The sequence below is a fragment of the Chiloscyllium punctatum genome, chromosome 6 (genome assembly GCF_047496795.1).
Source record: "Chiloscyllium punctatum isolate Juve2018m chromosome 6, sChiPun1.3, whole genome shotgun sequence".
NCBI classification, from domain to species: domain Eukaryota; kingdom Metazoa; phylum Chordata; class Chondrichthyes; order Orectolobiformes; family Hemiscylliidae; genus Chiloscyllium; species Chiloscyllium punctatum.
This window is the reverse complement of record NC_092744.1, coordinates 23737522-23756257: the sequence shown is the minus strand read 5'-3', so window position 1 is coordinate 23756257 and position 18736 is coordinate 23737522. Positions and strand designations below refer to the sequence as shown.

At 43.6% G+C, this 18736-nt stretch overlaps 1 protein-coding gene across 1 annotated transcript in view; it reads right to left on the bottom strand.

Moving 5' to 3' along the window:
- The window catches only part of ghsra (growth hormone secretagogue receptor a), a 44538-nt gene that overhangs the window by 19164 nt on the left and 6638 nt on the right, over window positions 1–18736 (bottom strand). The window lies entirely within an intron of this gene.

Below are 18736 nucleotides of genomic sequence, written 5' to 3'. Positions count from 1 at the left end.
TAGTAGGGAAGAGACCCTATGGTATACTAGAACATAGAACATAGAAAAATACAGCGCAGTACAGGCCCTTTGGCCCTCAATGTTGCGCCGATCCAAGCCCACCTAACCTACACTAGCCCACTATCCTCCATATGCCTATCCAATGCCCGTTTAAATGCCCATAAAGAGGGAGAGTCCACCACTGCTACTGGCAGGGCATTCCATGAACTCACGACTCGCTGAGTAAAGAATCTACCCCTAACATCTGTCCTATACCTACCACCCCTTAATTTAAAGCTATGCCCCCTTGTAATAGCTGACTCCATACGTGGAAAAAGGTTCTCATGGTCAATCCTATCTAAACCCCTAATCATCTTGTACACCTCTATCAAGTCACCCCTAAACCTTCTTTTCTCCAATGAAAACAGCCCCAAGTGCCTCAGCCTTTCCTCATACGATCTTCCTACCATACCAGGCAACATCCTGGTAAACCTCCTCTGCACCCGTTCCAGTGCCTCCACATCCTTCCTATAGTATGGCGACCAAAACTGCACACAATACTCCAGATGCGGCCGCACCAGAGTGTTATACAACTACAACATGACCTCAGGACTCCGGAACTCAATTCCTCTACCAATAAAAGCCAGTACGCCATATGCCTTCTTCACCGCAATATTTACCTGGGTGGCAACTTTCAGAGATCTGTGTACATGGACACCAAGATCCCTCTGCTCATCCACACTACCAAGTATCCGACCATTAGCCCAGTATCCCATCTTTGTGTTACTCATACCAAAGTGAATCACCTCACACTTACCCACATTGAACTCCATTTGCCACCTTTCTGCCCAGCTCTGCAGCTTACCTATATCCCGCTGTAACCTGCCACATCCTTCCTCACTGTCAACAACTCCACCGACTTTCGTATCATCCGCAAACTTGCTCACCCAACCTTCTAGTCCCTCCTCCAGGTAATTTATAAAAATGACAAACAGCAATGGTCCCAAAACAGATCCTTGCGGAACACCGCTAGTAACTGCACTCCAAGATGAACCTTTACCATCAACTACTACCCTCTGTCTTCTTCCAGCCAGCCAATTCCTAATCCAAACCTCCAACTCACCCTCAATGCCATACCTCTATATTTTTTGCAGTAGCCTATCATAGAGAACCTTATCAAACGCCTTACTAAAATCCATATACACCACATCTACCGCTTAGCCCTCGTCCACCTCCTTAGTCACCTTCTCAAAAAATTCAATAAGGTTTGTGAGGCACGATCTGCCCTTCACAAAACCATGCTGACTATCCTTGATCACATTATTCCTATCCACATGTTCATAAATCCTATCCCTTACAATTCTCTCTAAGACTTTGCCCACAACAGAAGTGAGGCTCACTGGCCTATAGTTACTAGGGTTATCCCTACTCCCCTTCTTAACATTTGCTATCCTCCAGTCTTCTGGCACTATTCCTGTAGACAACGAGGACATAAAAATCAAGGTCAATGGCTCTGCAATCTGCCTACACTAGTCCTACCTTCCAGCATTTGCTTGAAGTTATGAAACTTTAAATGCTCAAACAAGTACTTTTTAAAGGTTGTGAGGTTACCCATCTCAACTATCCTCCTTGTCTGTGCATTGCAGACCCACTGGATGTAAAACGTTTCCCTTAAGTGTCCTCTAATCGTCCTGTCTTTCACCTTTAAAGGTCCTTCCATACCAGTCCATCATTCATTTAGTTCTGAACCTCACCCTGTCCATAGAAACACACAATGTAGGAGCAGCAGTAGGCCATTCAGCCCTTTGAGCTTGCTGCATATTCATTATTATCGTGGCTGATCATCTAACTCCATAGCCGGTTCCTGCTTGTCTCCCATATCCTTTGTTCTCTTTCGTCCTAAATGCTATATCCAACTTCTTCCTGAAATCAGACAATGTTTTGGTCCCAACCACTTTCATGTTGCATTTCTTTTTTCACTCAGTGAATGAATTAAGTTATTGGGAGAGAGATTATTAAAATATTTTTGATTGCATCTTGCAATTGGGTGTAACTCAAACATTTGTGCAGCCATTAGTGAGAAAAGTAGTTGCGGTTGAACTCCAGCCCAGACAGTATCCAGAACAGACCCAAAGGGCTGAATGGCCTCCTTCTGTTCATACAAACCAAATCCCAGCCAAAGGGAAAAAAATCCCTCAGGAACAGAATTTTGAAAGGAAGGACAAACTTCCATTGTAATATTTCCATGAAGCTCAAAAGGTTAAGGGGTGATCTGAAAGAAGTTGAAAAATAATAAGGGAAACTGAGAGGGTAAATCAAAGCTATTTCTATCGGTTGTAGAGTCTAGGATGAGAGAAATAAACCTACAGCCTTGTCAGGAGTGGATCTCAGCAATTCCTCTATGTATGAAGGATGATCGAAAATTGGAACTTCCAGAAATGGCAATTCATTCTAAATCATTTTTAAAATTTAAAATCTAAAATTGATAGATTATTGCAAACTAAACAGTGGCTCGGTGGTTAGCGCTGCTGCCTCACAGCGCCAGGGCCTCGGGTGACTGTCTGTGTGGAGTTTGTACATTCTCCCTGTGTCTGTGTGGGTTTCCTCTGGGTGCTCTGGTATCCTCCCATAGTCTAAAGATGTACAGATTGGGTGGATTGACCATGCCCCATAGTGTCCAGGGATGTGCAAGCGAGCCATCAGAAATGTAGGGGTAGGGATTGAGGTAGGATAGTATGCTCTTCAGAGGGACGGTGTGGGCTCAATGGGCTGCTTCCACACTGTAGAGATTCTATGATTGTAACGTAATAAGGGATTTGGGGGCAATGATGGGTATATAGAGTTAGTTGACAGAGCAGCCACAATCCCAGTGAATGGCACAGCAGGTTTGAGGTGTTAAACTGCCTCCTCCTGTCCCAAACCTGGCAGCTCCAGTTTGATTGTGTTAAAAAGAAAAAATGCTGGAAACATTCAGCAGTTCAGGCAACATCTTTGTTTCTGATGCAGTCACAGGATGTGGGCATCACGGATTCGACCAGCATTTATTGCCCCAAGTGCATTCAAGAGTCGATCACATTGGAGTCACATGAAGGCGAGACAGATTTCCTTCTCTAAAGGCCATCAGTGAACCACATGGGTATTTACAATAAGTCAATGGTATCCAAAGTATCTTGCCTCTGCTGTGAATGTACAAAAGATTAGTGGAACAAATTTTCTTTTTCTTTCTGTTCATTTGTGAGACCTGGGCTCCACTGGCTGGCCAGCATTTATCGCCTTGGAGAAGGTGGTGGTGAGCTGCCGTCTTGAACCGCTGCATGTGCTGTAGATAGACCCACAATGGCATTAAGGAGGGAATTCCCAGTTCTCATTCTCTGTGCAATGGTTAGAAACAGGGGCCAGTACAGATTATTGAATGAAATTTAGTGCCTTAACAGTTTAAGCCAGACTGGGGCTCAGCAGAGAGCACAAGTCCCTCTTTGAGGAGGTCATGAACAAGTTAGATAAAGGAGAGCCAGTGGACGTGATCTATTCAGATTTCCAGAAGATGCCACAGAGGGGACTGTTAACTAAGATAAAAGCCCATAGTGTTCAAGGCAAGGTATTGGCATGAATAGAGATTTGGCTAACTGGCAGAAGGCAGGGAGAAGGGCTCTTCAGGATGGCAGCCACTGCCTAGTGTAGTGTCACAAGGGTAAGTGTTGGGTCCACAACTATTCACATCAACCACTAATGATCTGGAGGAAGAAACTGAGGGCACTGGTGCTAAGTTTGCAGATGACACAAAGACAGGTGGAGGGACAGATAGTGTTGAGGAATCAAGGAGGACTTGGATGAGCTAGGAGGGTGGGAAATGAAGTAGCAAATGGAATATAATGTGAGAAAGCACTTTGGTAGGAAGAATAGAGGTGCAGATTATTTTCTAAATGGGACAGGCTTCGTAAATCTGAAGCACAAAGAGACTGAATTCCGGATTCTGTTGAGGTTAACATTTGGCAGTTATGAAGACAATTGCAATGCCAGCATTCATTTCAAGAGGGCAGGAACACAAGAGCAGGGATGTACTGCTGAGGCCATGTCAGTCTTTGGTCAGACTGCATTTGGAATATTGTAAGCAGTTTTTAAGTCCCTTATCTAAGGAAGATGTGCTGGTCTTAGAGGGGGTCCAGAGGAACTTTGCAAGAAGGGCTTGTCATTTGAGGAGCCATTGAGGACTCTGGGTCTAAAGTTTATAAAGATGAGGGATCTGATTGAAACTTATAGAATACTGAGAGGCAAGGATAGAGTGGATATGGAGAAGATTAGATTAGATTCCCTACAGCGTGGAAACATGCCCTTTGGCCCAACAAGTCCACACTGCCCCTCCGAAGAGAAACCCACCTAAACCCATTCCCCTTCCCTATATTTTCCCCTGACTAACACGGTGGGCAATTTAGCATGGCCAATTCATCTGACCTGCAAATCTTTGGATTGTGGGAGGAAACAGGAGCACCCGGAGCAAACCCACGCAGACACGGGGAGAATGTGCAAACTCCACACAGACAGGTGGGAATTGAACCCAGGACCCTTGTGCTGTGAGACAGCAGTGCTAACTACTGAGCCACCGTGCCACCCATGTTTCCACATGTAGGACGGGCTTAAGGCTCAAGGGCATAGCTTCAGAATGTAGGGACAACACTTTAGTCCTGGGATGAAGTGGAACCAGAGGATGGTAAATCTATGGATCACATTGCCACATAAAGCTGCGGAGGCAAACTCATTGAGTGTTTTTAAGGCAGAGATAGATAGGTTCTTGATTAGTAAAAGGACCAGGGAGAAAGCAGGAGAATGGGGTTGAATGATTGGATGGCAGAACAGACTCAATGGGCTGAAAGGCCTAATTCTACTCTTGGTCATTATGGTCTTATGGGCTGGCAGTAGCTTATGGGCACCACTTCTCTCCCCCACCCCAGCTCCAGAGATTTGAGTACAAAATCCAGGCCTACGTCTGATTGGAGGTGCTGTGATTTTGGGGTGCTGCCTCATGAGGAAGCTTTTGGGATCTTGCTGGGTGTAAATTAGTTGCTGTGTTTCCAGTCTTGAAAGAGTTGGTACACTTCAGGAATTACATCACTGGCTGCGCACTGCTTTACGATGGTCTTGAAATGAGCGTCAGGAATCCAAGCCATATTGTTTTAGAATATGTTTAATTCAACAATCGATCTCACTGTTCCGCACATTGAATCAATTTCTCCCTTAGTCTCTTGGTCCTTTACTCTGAAGCTCACCTGACAATTACACGTGATTTACTTCACTCTGTCTCTGACTCGGTGTGGGATCGATCTTAATTTTCACGTAACAACATAATTGGCAGTGAACTGGCTCGATTATCCCACACTCGCCTTTCACACTTACTACAGCACCAAGCCAGCAACTAGGACAGGTACAAAACTTGTAACCAAGGTATTTGTTATTTATCTACACCAAATTAACAGAGCCAGAGTGATGAGTCATTCAGAGGAGCTGGAAGGCAGCAGAATGTGCTGGAGATGGTTGAATCCACTGAATATTGAGATTGTGATCATATTATCTGCTAATTATCATTTTATTCAATCTGGATTATTCACTGGTTGATAAAATGAAGCAAATATTTAATCTTTGCATTCATATGGCACTCTTAAAATAGGAAAATATTGCATGGGCTCAATAGGTCTATTATGAGAAAGAAATGACATCAAAGGCCACATGACTAAGAGTAGGACAAATGGCCAAGAGGTTGATTGAAGAGGTAGGTTTTAAGGAAACTCTTAAAAGGCCTTGGAGAATGCAATGGTAGTGTCCCTACTCCTGGACCGAGAGACCTGGGTTCAAGTTCCATCTGCTCCAGGGGTGTGCAATAACATCTCTGAACAGGTTGATTAGGGAACATAAAATAAAGGCCATGGAGAGACAGGGAGAGACAGAAATGTATCAGGAATGAATTCTGAAGCTTCTCTCCCAGTTAGCTGAGAGCATGGCACACAACAGTGCAGCAATGATTTAAGGGTGCTCTTTTTACATTGGATTCAGTTCATAATTCTTCACTGTTCTTATATCAAGCCCTAGGGAGATGAGAGTTACTTAGGTAAAAACAATGACTGCAGATGCTGGAAACCAGATTTTGGGTTAGTGGTGCTGGAATGGCACAGCAGTTTAGGCAGCATCCGAGGAGCAGCAAAACTGCTGTGCCCTTCCCGCACCACTAATCCAAAAGGTGAGAGTTACTTACCCATCAAGACCACATTTCACTAAGTGCGCCATCACGGAGCCCTAGCAAAGCTGAAGTCAATGAGTCAAGGGGGAAAACACTCTGCTAGTTGAAGTCATAACTAGCACAAGGAAAGATGTTTGTGGGCTTTTTGAAATTCACTATTGGATGTGGGAGTCACTGGCTGGCCAACGTTTATCAGGCGAAAGTGAGGACTGCAGATGCTAGAGATTACAGTCGACAGTGTGATGCTAGAAAAACACAGCAGGTCAGGCAGCATCTGAGGAGCGGGAGAATCAACGTTTCGGGCAAAATCCCTTCCTGGGTTGATTCCTGATGAAGGGCTTTTGCCTGAAACATCCATTTTCCTGCTCCTCAGATGCTGTCTGACCTGCTGTGCTTTTCCAGCACCACACCCTGGCCAACATTTATTGCCCATTGCCAGCTGCCTTTCACAGGGTGGTGGTGAACTGCCTCCTTGCAGTCCATCCACTGTAGGTTGACGCACAATGCCCTTAGGGAGGGTTTTCCAGGATTGTGACCCAGCGACAGTGAAGGAACAGCAATGTATTTCCAAGTCAGGATGGTGAGTTACTTGGAGGGGAACTTAAAGTAATTGAAGTTTGCAGTACAGAAGGAGGCCCGTTTGATCTATTGTGTCTGTACCAGCTCCTGAAAGGACTATCCAGCTCATCCTATTTCCAACCCAGTCTCCGTGGACCTCCAAATTCATCACTTTCAAATATATATCTAGCTCTCTTTTTAAGCCTTACATGGCATCCACCTCCACCACTCTCCCAGCCAGCACATTCCAGATCTGAACTTCCTTGAGTAAAGAAGTTTCTCCAAATCAAACTCTTAGCTCTCTTGCTGACACTTTTAAAATTGTGATCCCCTAGTTACTGACAGACCAACTAATGGAACCAGAGTATCCTTCTTTACCCTGTCAAAATCGTTGATAATTTTGAACACCCCAATAAAGTCACCACTTAATCTCCTCTGCTCCAAATTTCTCTAAACTTTCCTTGTGTCTAAAATCCCTAATTCCTGGTATCAGTCTGGTACTTTGCAAGTGGGGGTGTTCCCATGTATCTGCTGCCCTTGTCCTTCCAGATGGAGCTGTCATGGATTTGGAAGATGCTGTCTAAGGATCATTGGCAAATGTCTGCAGTGCACCTTGTCGATAGTACACACAGCTGCTACCTTGCGTCAGTGGTGGAGGGAGCCAATATTTGTGGATGTGGTGCCAATCAAGCAGGCTACTTTGTCCTGGAGGTTGTCAAGCTTCTTAAATGTTACTGGAGGGAGGGAAATCAGTCTTCTCAGCTCACACTTCCTCTGCAGGAGCTCCTCAGGGGAGTGCCTTAGATCTAACCATCTCCAGCTGCTTCATCAATGGCTTCCCTCCATCATATGGTCAGAAGTGGGGATGTGCAATCACTGATGACTGCACAACATTCAGCACCATTCACAACTCCAAAAAGACAGAATCTGGCCATCACCCTTTGATACTCAATCACCAGCACTGAATCCACCACTTCAAGATCCTTGAGAGATTACCAGTGACCAGAAACTGAACTGGACTAGCTGTGGCTACAAAATAAGTTTTGAGGCCAGGAATTTTGCAGTGAGTAACTTACCTCCTGCCTCCCCAAAGTCTATTGGCCATCTACAAGACACAGATCAGGAGTATGATGGAATACCTCCCATTTGCCTCGAGGAATGCTGGTCCGACAACACTCAGGGGGCTTGACCACATCCAGTAGTAGTTGGCTTGATTGGTACCACATCTCCAAACATCCACTCCCTTCACTTCAGTAGGAGTCATTGCATTTCCAAAATGCACTGCAGACATTCATCAAGGCTCCTGAGACAGCACTTTCCAAACCCACAATCACTTCCATCTAGAAGGATAAGGGCAGCAGATACATGGGACTACTACCACCTTCAAGTTCCCTTCAAAACCACCCACCATCCTGACTTGGAAACATATCACTACTCCTTCAGTATCACTGGGTCAAAATCCTGGTACTCCCTCTGTAAGGGCAGTATGGGAGTAGCAACACAAAATAGATTGCAGTTGACCATCTCCTTTTTAGAGGTAATTAGGGATGAGTAATAAATGGTGGCACAGCCAGAAAGGCCTACTGAATGAATAAAGATAAAACATAAAGCATGTTAAAAGAAACAACATCCCAGTGAAATGCTCCCAGCTGGCTCTTCAACCCTTTCAATAAGAAAGTGGTGTGAATATTGACTGTATTAATATCGCTTTAATAAGCTGCAGTTTCATTTCATGTAAAGGTTCAGCATTTATTTACTGTCCCTAGTTGTCCTTCAGAAGGTGATAGTGAGCTGCTTAAAAGTCGAAAGATGGCAGTGTATGGTCATGGCATGGTCAATTGTCATAAAAACCCATCTGTTTACCAGTGCAAATCTGCCATTCTTACCTAGCCTGGCCCAAGTGTCACTCCTGACCCACAGCAACAGACTCTTAACTGCACTCTGAAATGCCCTAGGAAGTCAAACTGTTGTATCAACTGTTAGAAAGGAATTGAAATGATAGAGTCATGGGATCAAAGATGTTTACAGAACAGAAAAAGGCTCTTCAGCCCATCAAGTCTGTGCCAGTCAAGGGTTATGAAGCAAAGGCAAGTAAATGGAGTACGCGTCAGAGAATGGCATCCATTATTTTACATTGCCTCACTTGTTTTGCCAAAATAAATTATTATATGCTTCTTTGCATTAAAATTCATTTTCCACATGTTATCCATTCCACCAAGCTCTCTCTATCCTCCTGAATTATATCACTATCCTCCTCACAGTTCACAATATTTCCAAATGTTGTGTGCTATGTTAAATTTGAAATTGTGTCCCATAAGCTCAAGTATGGTCATTATTATTGATTAAGAAAAGGTTTGATTCTTAGACTGACCCTTGAAGAACTCCACTATTTATCTTCCTCCAGTCCAAAGGGAAAAAAAACAATCCCTACTCCTCTCGTGTTTGCTATCAATTAGCCGATCTTATATTTATATTGTCATTGGGCATCAACTTTACAGACAAGTCTATGATGTGGCTCTTTATCATCTTCCTTTTGGAAGTCTATATATACCACATCAACCAATTACCCTCACCAATCACTTCAATAACTTCACCAAAACATCAACAAGGTTAGTCAAACACAAGTCACCCAAAACAAATATCTGATGGCTTTTCTTAAATGGCCAAAGAATGATTAATTTAGTGCTAATTTATTGTTTCTGAAAGCTTGCCCACCACCTAATTTAAACTGACTGACCTGCACCTATTGGATTTATCCCTACACACTGGATCAACAAAGGGCACAACGTTTTGGAATTCTCCTCTGGAACCACCATTTCTCTAAGGAGGCTTGGAAGAAGATATCGAGTGCCTCTACAATTTCTTCCCTTATTCACCTCAGCATCCTCAGATGCATCTCATCTGGTCCTGGTAACTTAATGGCTGTAAGTACAGCCAGCCTTTCTAATACCTCCAGCATATCAATTTTAGCCATTTTAGCATTTCAATTATTTTCACTATGACTTTGGGAGTAGCCTTTTCCTTCATAAATACAGATACAATGTATTCATTTAATGTCTCAGCTGTGTATCCTGCCTCCATAAATAAATAGAGAAAGTGAGGTCTGCAGATGCTGGAGATCAGAGTCAAGAGTGTGGTTTTGGAAAAGCAGTCAGTCAGGCAGCATCCGAGGAGCCAGAGAATTGATGTTTTGGGCAAAAGCCCTTCATCAGGAATTGATGCCCTTTTTGGTCCCTAATCAGTCCTACACCACATGTTACAACACTTTTACTCGTAACACACCTTTTATATTCGCTGCTAGTCTCTACTCATAATTTCTCTTTGCTGCTTTAGTATCTTCCCATTTCCCCTGTGACTCCTCAATATACAGGTGTTTTATCCTTGGATTTTCAATCATACAATTGTCATCCCAATCACCATACTCCACATTCACCATACTCCACATTCTGTAACGTCGTTTCTGATCTTCTCCCTCAGCTCCAGTGTCCTGTTCCCACATCCCTTCATTCCATTGGGATTCATTGCTGCAAGTTCGCTCTTTATTGGATCAATTTGTTGCCGTTAATTTGTTCATCCGTCTCCATGGTGGGCAGCTGACCCAGTGAACCCTGGAACAACCTTCACCCCCCCAGAGGTCGGATTCTATCAGGGCACGATCCTGAAGTGGCTGCCCATCTATTTCTTCAGCACCCAATGCCTTAAGCCACCTTCTCCACGGTGCCAGGTAAATGCAATCCTTTGTCATTTCCACACAGCTAATGGGCCCCCCTAGCTGTATATCTTCCACAAATGTGACTCCATTACACTCTGATCCTTTGCCTAAGACATGAGCATTTAACTGGGGTAGAAGACTGTTTGCAAATTAGTGAGGACCCAGCACTGAAGCTTCTAAAGCCTCATAAGTAAAAGCCTCCTGACCTGAAAATTACTTTATTTTTTGTTATTCTTGATTTTCTAACTTTTAACCAATCCTCTCTCCATGCTAATAAAGTTCCCTAAACCATGAAGCCTTATTTTTGAGATGGCGTGCTGAATGGCCTCCTGCTGTTTTGGAGGTTTCTATTACTCCACGTCATCAAATTTCATGAGATAGTCTGGGAATGGGAATTGAAACAGACCATGCAAATTGGTTGCAGAGACAGCTAGGCAGTCTTCTGGAGAAAGGTGATCCATCAGAAAAGGATCAAGACGTTTACTGAGGCAAATTATCAATTTTAACTCGTTAAATCTGAAGTTGCATCCATCACTGAGGAAATATTGTTAATACCATTACCATTATTGAGTGATTCCCCTGCACTGATTGTATTGCAATTCAAAAGAGCATTCCAACTGGCTCTATAGGGATGGCAATAGCAATGAAAGAATGTACATGCTAGCCGCCTTTCACATTCAGACCTTCATGGTGTTTCTCCTCATTTGTTTTAAGGATGTCGGTGTCAATGCCAAAGCTGCCATTGGTTACTCCTCCCTGACTGATCTAAGAGTGTGATGGGTTGGGGGTGAAAGGCATTTAAATCCTTCCTGATTTGCTCACGGCAGTTTGAGACAAAAGCTTGCAAGTGCACTTCAAAGAGTCCCTGTAGTGCTGAGCAGACCATTTGGCCCACTGAATCCATATCAACCCTCTAAAGGGCATCCCACCCTACTCTATCCCTGTAACCCTACCTTTCCCGGGATATTCCACCCAACCTACACACTATGAGCAACTTTCCAAAGCCAATCCACCTAATTTGCACATCTTTGGACTGTAGGAGGAAACACGGGGAGAATATGCAAACTCAACACTTGATGGTCAGCTGAGGGTGGAATCGAACCTGGTTACCGGATGCTGGGAGGCTGCAGTGTTAATCACTGAATCACCACACTTACAAAAGGAAGCAAAGAATCAACTACATTGGTGTGGGACTGAAGTCACATATGGATAACTCTGGATCAGGGGTCTTTCCTGAAAGGACATTAGTAAGCAAGTCTGATTTTCACTACAATTGGACAGTTTCACCCATCTTCCTCATCCTCCATCCTCTCCTTTCACCATTTGAGCAGGATCATGCCCTCACCAATATCGTCATGACCAACACTTCCTTCTCCTCCCATGATAGCTTCCCATGCCCTTGCAGGAGCTTTAATACTTGCCTTTTTACTCCTCTCCCCTCACTGTCCTAGGCCCAAACACCCATTCCAGCTGAAGGAATCCTCTGAAACCAAAACAGAAATTGCTGGAAAAGCTCAGCATCTGTGGAGAGAAATCAAATTTGACATTTCAGGTCCAATGACCCTTCTTTAGAATTGATGGTAGCATGGCAAAGAATGGTTTTACACAGCCCATGGCACCTTTCCCTGAAACCGTCCAACACCTGCCCATTTCCTTTCTCCCTCCTCACTGTCCAAGAGCCCAAAAACACCTTCCGAGTGAGGCAGCACTTTACCTGCACTTCACACAATCTAGTCGACTGCATTCACTGCTCACAATGTGGTCTCCTCTACACTGGGGAAATGAAGCATAGACTGGGTGACCACTTCGCAGAACACAAAAAAGACCCTTCACTTCCAGTTGCTTCAACACACTGTTATGTTCTGTGGCCAATGTCGTAGTCTTGGGCTTGCTGGAGTGCTCCAGTGAAGCTCAGTGCATGCATGAAGAACAGCACCTCATTTTCCATTTGGGAACTATACGGCCTTCTGGACTCAATATCGAGTTCAACAATTTTAGGCCTTGAGCACCTTTCCCTATGCTTTCCCCCATCCCCACACACCAGGCCTTGGGCTGCTACCACACACTACCCATTGTCAGTTACTAATAGTCCCATTAGCAGCTATTCATTCCCCCTTTAATCATTCCTTTGTTGTCCAACTGCTTTTCTCTCTCTTTGGATTCTATCTCCACCTATCATTTACCCTTCACCCCCTCCCCCCCAGCCCATCTTCTGTACAAAAACCATCCCTTTCCTTGCTAAGAGTCATCTAATCACTAAACATTAGCTTGCTTCCTCTCCATGGATGCTGCCTGACCCACTGTGATCTCTAGCACTTTGTCTTTTCTCAGCTACCATCAGTTCTTAAGAAGGATCAGTGACCTGAAACGTTAAGTCTGATTTATCACCACAAATGCTGTCAGACCTGCTGAGATTTCTGAACAATTTCTGTTTTTGTTTCAGATTTCAAGCATCTGCAGTTCTTACGGGTTTTTTTTTGTGAAGGAACAATTTGCTTGCCCCTCGTTCATTGTAGTACAGGGTAGGGAGATCAATTGCGGAGCGAGTGCAGTTTTGTGGAGCACTTTCGTACAGTATACATGCATGTCCTACCATTTTAATCCATTGTCTTGCTGGCCTGGTGCAGTGTTCTCGTGAAACCCTAGCAACACCTCATCCCCCCACTTGGGGAGCACTTCACAACCTTTTAGCTTCAGTACTGAGTTCTACAACTTCAACAATCCTTCATTTTGATTTTGTTGAAATCATTTTTTTTACATTTACCAGTGTGAACTTTGTTTCTGCTGCTTTTGCTTTTGGATAGCACTATTACTATTCCACCAATATCACTTACTCTGCGCAAATACTTTGCCTCTTTACTGCACCCATTCTCAATCCTTAATCTTTTGTTCCATGACATCGTTGTTAATCAATCAGCTGCAGATGGTACGGTGGCTCAGTGGTTAGCACTGCTGCCTCATAGCACCAGGGACCCAGTTTCGATTCCAGCCTCAGCTGACTATCTGTGTGGAGTTTGCAGATTCTCCCCATGTCTGCTTGGGTTTCTTCCAGGTATTCCGGTTTCCTCTCACAATCCAAAGATGTGCAGTTTAAGTGAATTGGCCACGCTAAATTCTCTATAGTATCCAAGGATGTGTGGGTTCAATGCAGAGTAATAGGGTAGGGGCAGGTTACTCTCCAGGGGGTTGGTGTGGACTTGGGTCAAATGGGTGAGAGTGAGAACTGCTAATGCTGAGGATCAGCATCTTCCTAATGAAGGGCTTCTGCCTGAAACGTCGACTGTCCTGCTGTCCAGATGCTGACTGACCTGCTGTGCTTTTCCAGCACCACGTTCTTAGCTTCGGTCAAATGGCCCGATTCACACTGTAAGGATTCCATGATGATCCTGTCCCTGACCTTCCCATTTGTTCAGGCTGCCCTTCTGCTTTCAATGGCATAAAATCCATTATATTTCTACCTTCCTTCAGTTCTTAAGAAGAGTCACATACAGCTTCAATCATTGACTCTATCTTTTACTCCACAGTTGCTGCCAGACCCATCCAGTATCTGCAATACTTACGGGCTTTATTCCAATAGATGTATGGTCAATTATACGGAAACTGACTTTTTATTTCCCAATTTCAAAACCGTGATTCAAATTATCGAAGCACCACAGTGGGATATTAAATTCTACTCACTGGATTATTAATCAATGGGTCTGGATTACAAATCCTACAACATCAATAGTGCTCAACTATACACCTAAATCATGCTAGACCTCACCTGGGAGTGTTTGATGGAGACAGTGTCAAGGGAGCTTTATTCTCTATCTAATCCCATGCTGTCCCTAGGCTGGGAGTGTTTAGAATCATAGAGATGTAAGGGAAACAGACCCTTCGGTCCAACTCGTCCATTCTGACCAGATATCCTAAATTAATCTAGTTCCATTTGTCAGCACTTGGCCCTTATCCCTCCAAACCCTTCCTATTCATATACCCATCCAAATGCCTTATAAATGTTGTAATTGTACCAGCGTCCACCACTTCCTCTGGCAGCTCATTCCATACACGTACCACCCTCTGCATGAAAAAGTTGCCCCTTAGCTCCCTTTTATGTCTTTCTCCTCTCACCCTCAACCTATGCCCTCTAGTTCTGGACTCCCCCACCCTAGGGAAAGACTTTATTTATTTACCCTATCCATGCCCCTCATGATTTTATAAACTTCTATAAGGTATGATAGCCTCCGATACTTCAGGGATAACAGCCCCAGCCGATTCAACCTCTCCCAATAGCTCAAATCCTCCAAACCTGGCAACATCCTTGTCAATCTTTTCTGAACCCTTTCAAGTTTCACAACATCCTTCTGATAGGAAGGAGACCAGAAATTCACGCAATATTCCAACAGTGGCCTTACCAATGTCCTGTACAACTGCAACATGACCTCCCAATGCTCAGACCAATAAAAGAAAACATACCAAATGCATTCTTCATTATCCTATCTACCTGTGACTCCACTTTCAAGGAGCTATGAACCTGCACTCCAAGGTCTCTTTGTTCAGCCACACTCTCTAGGACCTTACCATTAAATGTATACGTCCTGCTCTGAATTGCTTTTCCAAAATGCAGTACCTCATATTTATCTGAATTAAACTCCACTTGTCACTGTTTTATGGAGAGTGTCATGGGAGCTTTACTTTCAGTTTAAATGATGGAGATTGACTCCGTACCTAACCCCCCAGTGTACCTGTCCTGAGAATATTTGTTGGTCACAGTGTAGGGTTGACTTTACTAAATTGTAAATACTGCTCTGTGCCTGCCTTGGAAGTGTTTCAGGTCAGACTAGGTGCCTGAAATGACTGACATCATTAACTAAAAATCTCAAAGGAAATGGGGTTTAAAGTTTACAAGGATTGGCACAGGAACAGAGGATCAGATGAACTGTGGGAAATTATTTCCTCTGGATATTCACAGCTTTATAGCCTGTTTAAAATTTTTCTATTATTAAAACTCAGTAACCTGTCTGTTCAAATAAAGAACAAAGAATTGTCCAATTATGATATCCTGGAGTTCTTAGGCAGAGTATTTGACATCATAGAAACAGGCCATTTGACCCTACTGGTCTATGCTGCCATTTATGATGCATGTGAGCCTCCCCTCATCCATTTCTCCCTCTCAGCGTATCGTAGGTGGCACAGTGGTTAGCACTGCTGCCTCACAGCCCAGAGACCTGCCTCAGGTGACTGTCTGTGTGGAGTTTGCACGTTCGCCCCGTGTCTGTGTGGGTTTCCTCCGGGTGCTCCGGTTTCATCCCACAGTCCAAAAAAATGTGCAGGTTAGCTGAATTGGCCATGCTAAATTGCCCGTAGTGTTAGGTTAAGGGGTAAATGTAGGGGAATGGGTCTGGGTGGGTTGTGTTTCAGTGGGTCGGTGTGGACTTGTTGGGCTGAAGGGCCTGTTTCCACACTATAAGTAATGCAATATCATTCTGTTCATTTTACCAGTCAGTTCATCAATACTATTGTTACCAACTGTTCCTTCATGGTAGCAAGTTCAATAGTCTAATTAATCTCTGGGTAAGAACATTTTCCCTCAATTCCTTCTGATTTATTAGTAACAATTTTGTATGCATTACATCTATTTCTTGTCACCCATCAAGTGGAAATATTTTCTCTATATTTACCCTATTAAACCATTTAATTAGTTTAGAAGCCTCTCTTAGTCCATCCCTCATTCATTTCCATTGAGGAGGGCCTCAGCCAGTTTAACCATTTCCAAACACTCTGATATTGGCAGTGTAGAATTTGAAAATGGCTGAAAAGACAGTGACGGTGCCAATGCTTTTTCTGTCTTCAGGACAAACGCAAGAATGCCAAATTTCAAATGATGGTGACAACTTATGCTATGTGAGAAAAGGGTGATGATAGGTTGTCAAGTCAACCCTGATTAGCTGAGCTGCTCCCCTGGAGAAAGCAACATGGTACTATAGGCTCCCGAAGGTCCAACATAATTCACAAAATGCACAAGGCTTGAACATATGCCTTTCGTTTGCAGAGAACATCTTCCCACACATGAATGTATGTTGCTTCCTGCAAATATAAACAAACCATATTCTACATTCGAGGACAGAAATTGCTGGAGAAACTCCGCAGGTTTGTCAGCATCTGTGAAGAGAAAGCTGAGTGCATGTTTTGAGTCCTTCTTTCGAATTGATCGTAGCTAGGAAAAGGTGGGATTTCTACAGATGGCAGGGAGTGAGCAGATGGGTGGAGGTGGAACCCAGAGAGACAGAATGGCAGTTCAGCAGAAACAAGGGATGGATGATACAATGCTCAGGAGAAAGTAAAGCTGATAACGAGAATCACAAGCAGATGAAAATAGGTTGGCTGTCCTAAAAAGAAAAGCCCATATATTGATAGGCCCATGGGGCATGGGAGAATGTATTCAGGTTCTAATTAATTAATTAATTCAATATCGAGTGCTGATAGTTGCAAGGTCCCCAAGCAGAATATGAAGGTTCTGTTCCTCCAGCTTACACTGAGCTTCACTGGAGCACTTTCGCAAGCCTGAGACAGAGATCTGGGGTATTGGTGGTGCCTGGAAGTGGCAGGCATCTAGAAGTTTGGTGTCATTTTTGTGGACAGAATGTAGGTGTTCCACAAAGCAGGCACCCAGTCTGCGTTTTGTCTCTCCAGTGTCGAGGAGACCACATTGTAAAAAGTGAATACAGTAGACTAGACTGTATGAAGTGCAGGTATCCCATGGAAAGTGTGTCTGGGGCCTTAGGTCATGAGGAGAGAGGAAGTGAATAGGCAACTGTTACACCTTCTGGGATTGCATGGGAAGGTGCCATAGGGCTGTGGAAGGTTTTAAATGTGGAGGAGGAATGGACCAAAGTGTGCTGGAGGGAATGGTCCCTGTAGGATGCTGACAAGAGGGGTGAGGGGAATATTTGTCTGGTGGTGGCAGAAATGGCGGCTAATGATCCTTTGGATGAGGATATTAGTGGGGTAGTAAATAAGGACCAGAGGGACCCCATCACTGTGGTGGGAGGAAAGAGAAACAGTGAGGGCAGGAAATGGGCCAGACGTGGCTGTTGCCTTGTCCTTTCTCGGCTCCCTCTCCACCCATCCATCATTAGCAGAAATATCGCCTGTTCCTAGTAACTATCAGTTCTGAAGAAATTTTAACGCTGGACCCAAAATTTTAACACTGCTTCCTGTCAACAGATGTTGCCAGACCTGTTGAGTTTCTCCAGCAATTTTTCAGCACCTGCAGTTCTTTGTTTCATCACATCATCAATGCAATGGATTACCTTAAGTTACTTTTTCATGCAGTTAGTAAGACAGTGACGATTGTAAGTTATAATTCTGTGATTGGGGAGCAGTTGCTGAACATTTACAAGTGCACAAATAGCTACACAAACAGTTAATTTAAGAGAACCAGTAATATCCAGCTATTTCTATGACTTAGATTTTCACCTTCCCAGCTATTAATTCAGTTCCAGGATCAATGGGACCACCAACATCCAGTAATGATGGCGTCATTGTGTGAACTAAGCAACCAACTAAATTAAAGAATTCTCACAGACAGCAAGCCCGAGCATTACACACTGAATCCATCATCTTGAAATCATTTCACCGAGAGTGAAAAGATGGCATGGTATTGAAGTAGAAGTTGAAATACAATCGGAAAATTTTCAAAATAAATGTAATTGTCTTATCATAATGGAGAAGTCTGACATTTCCCAATTATAGAAGTTATATTTTCAGGATCATAGGTATTGTTCAGAAATAATTATGATTCACTGCAGCTTCAGAAACCCAGTTACACCTCATTCAATAAGGAGCAACTTTTTCAAAAGTTTTACAGTGAGCCTGCCAGCAGAAACAGAAGAATTTCACAGCAAAACAAATAACTTCCCAAGACTTCTGTCTGCAAGAATATCATCAGCGTATCCTGGAGGAGAGAGATCTGTCTGAATTATCACACTGCGCTAGGCGTAGGTGGGTTACAGAAACCACTGTCAGTTTCAGAGTGTAATGACCACAAATGCTGACAGTTTCACTGTCACTTCAACCACAATGTCTGGGTTATTATAACTGTATGGCATATTCTGAACAATGTATCCGCATGAGCGTTAATTCATTTACTGCCACCAACCAGACAAACAAAAGGTCTTGAATATCTATAGTGTCTTTAGTGATCATCAGGTGTCTCAAAGTGTTTTACAACCAACTAAGTGTCTTTTTTATAAGTATTTTTTATTGAAAACCTTTTT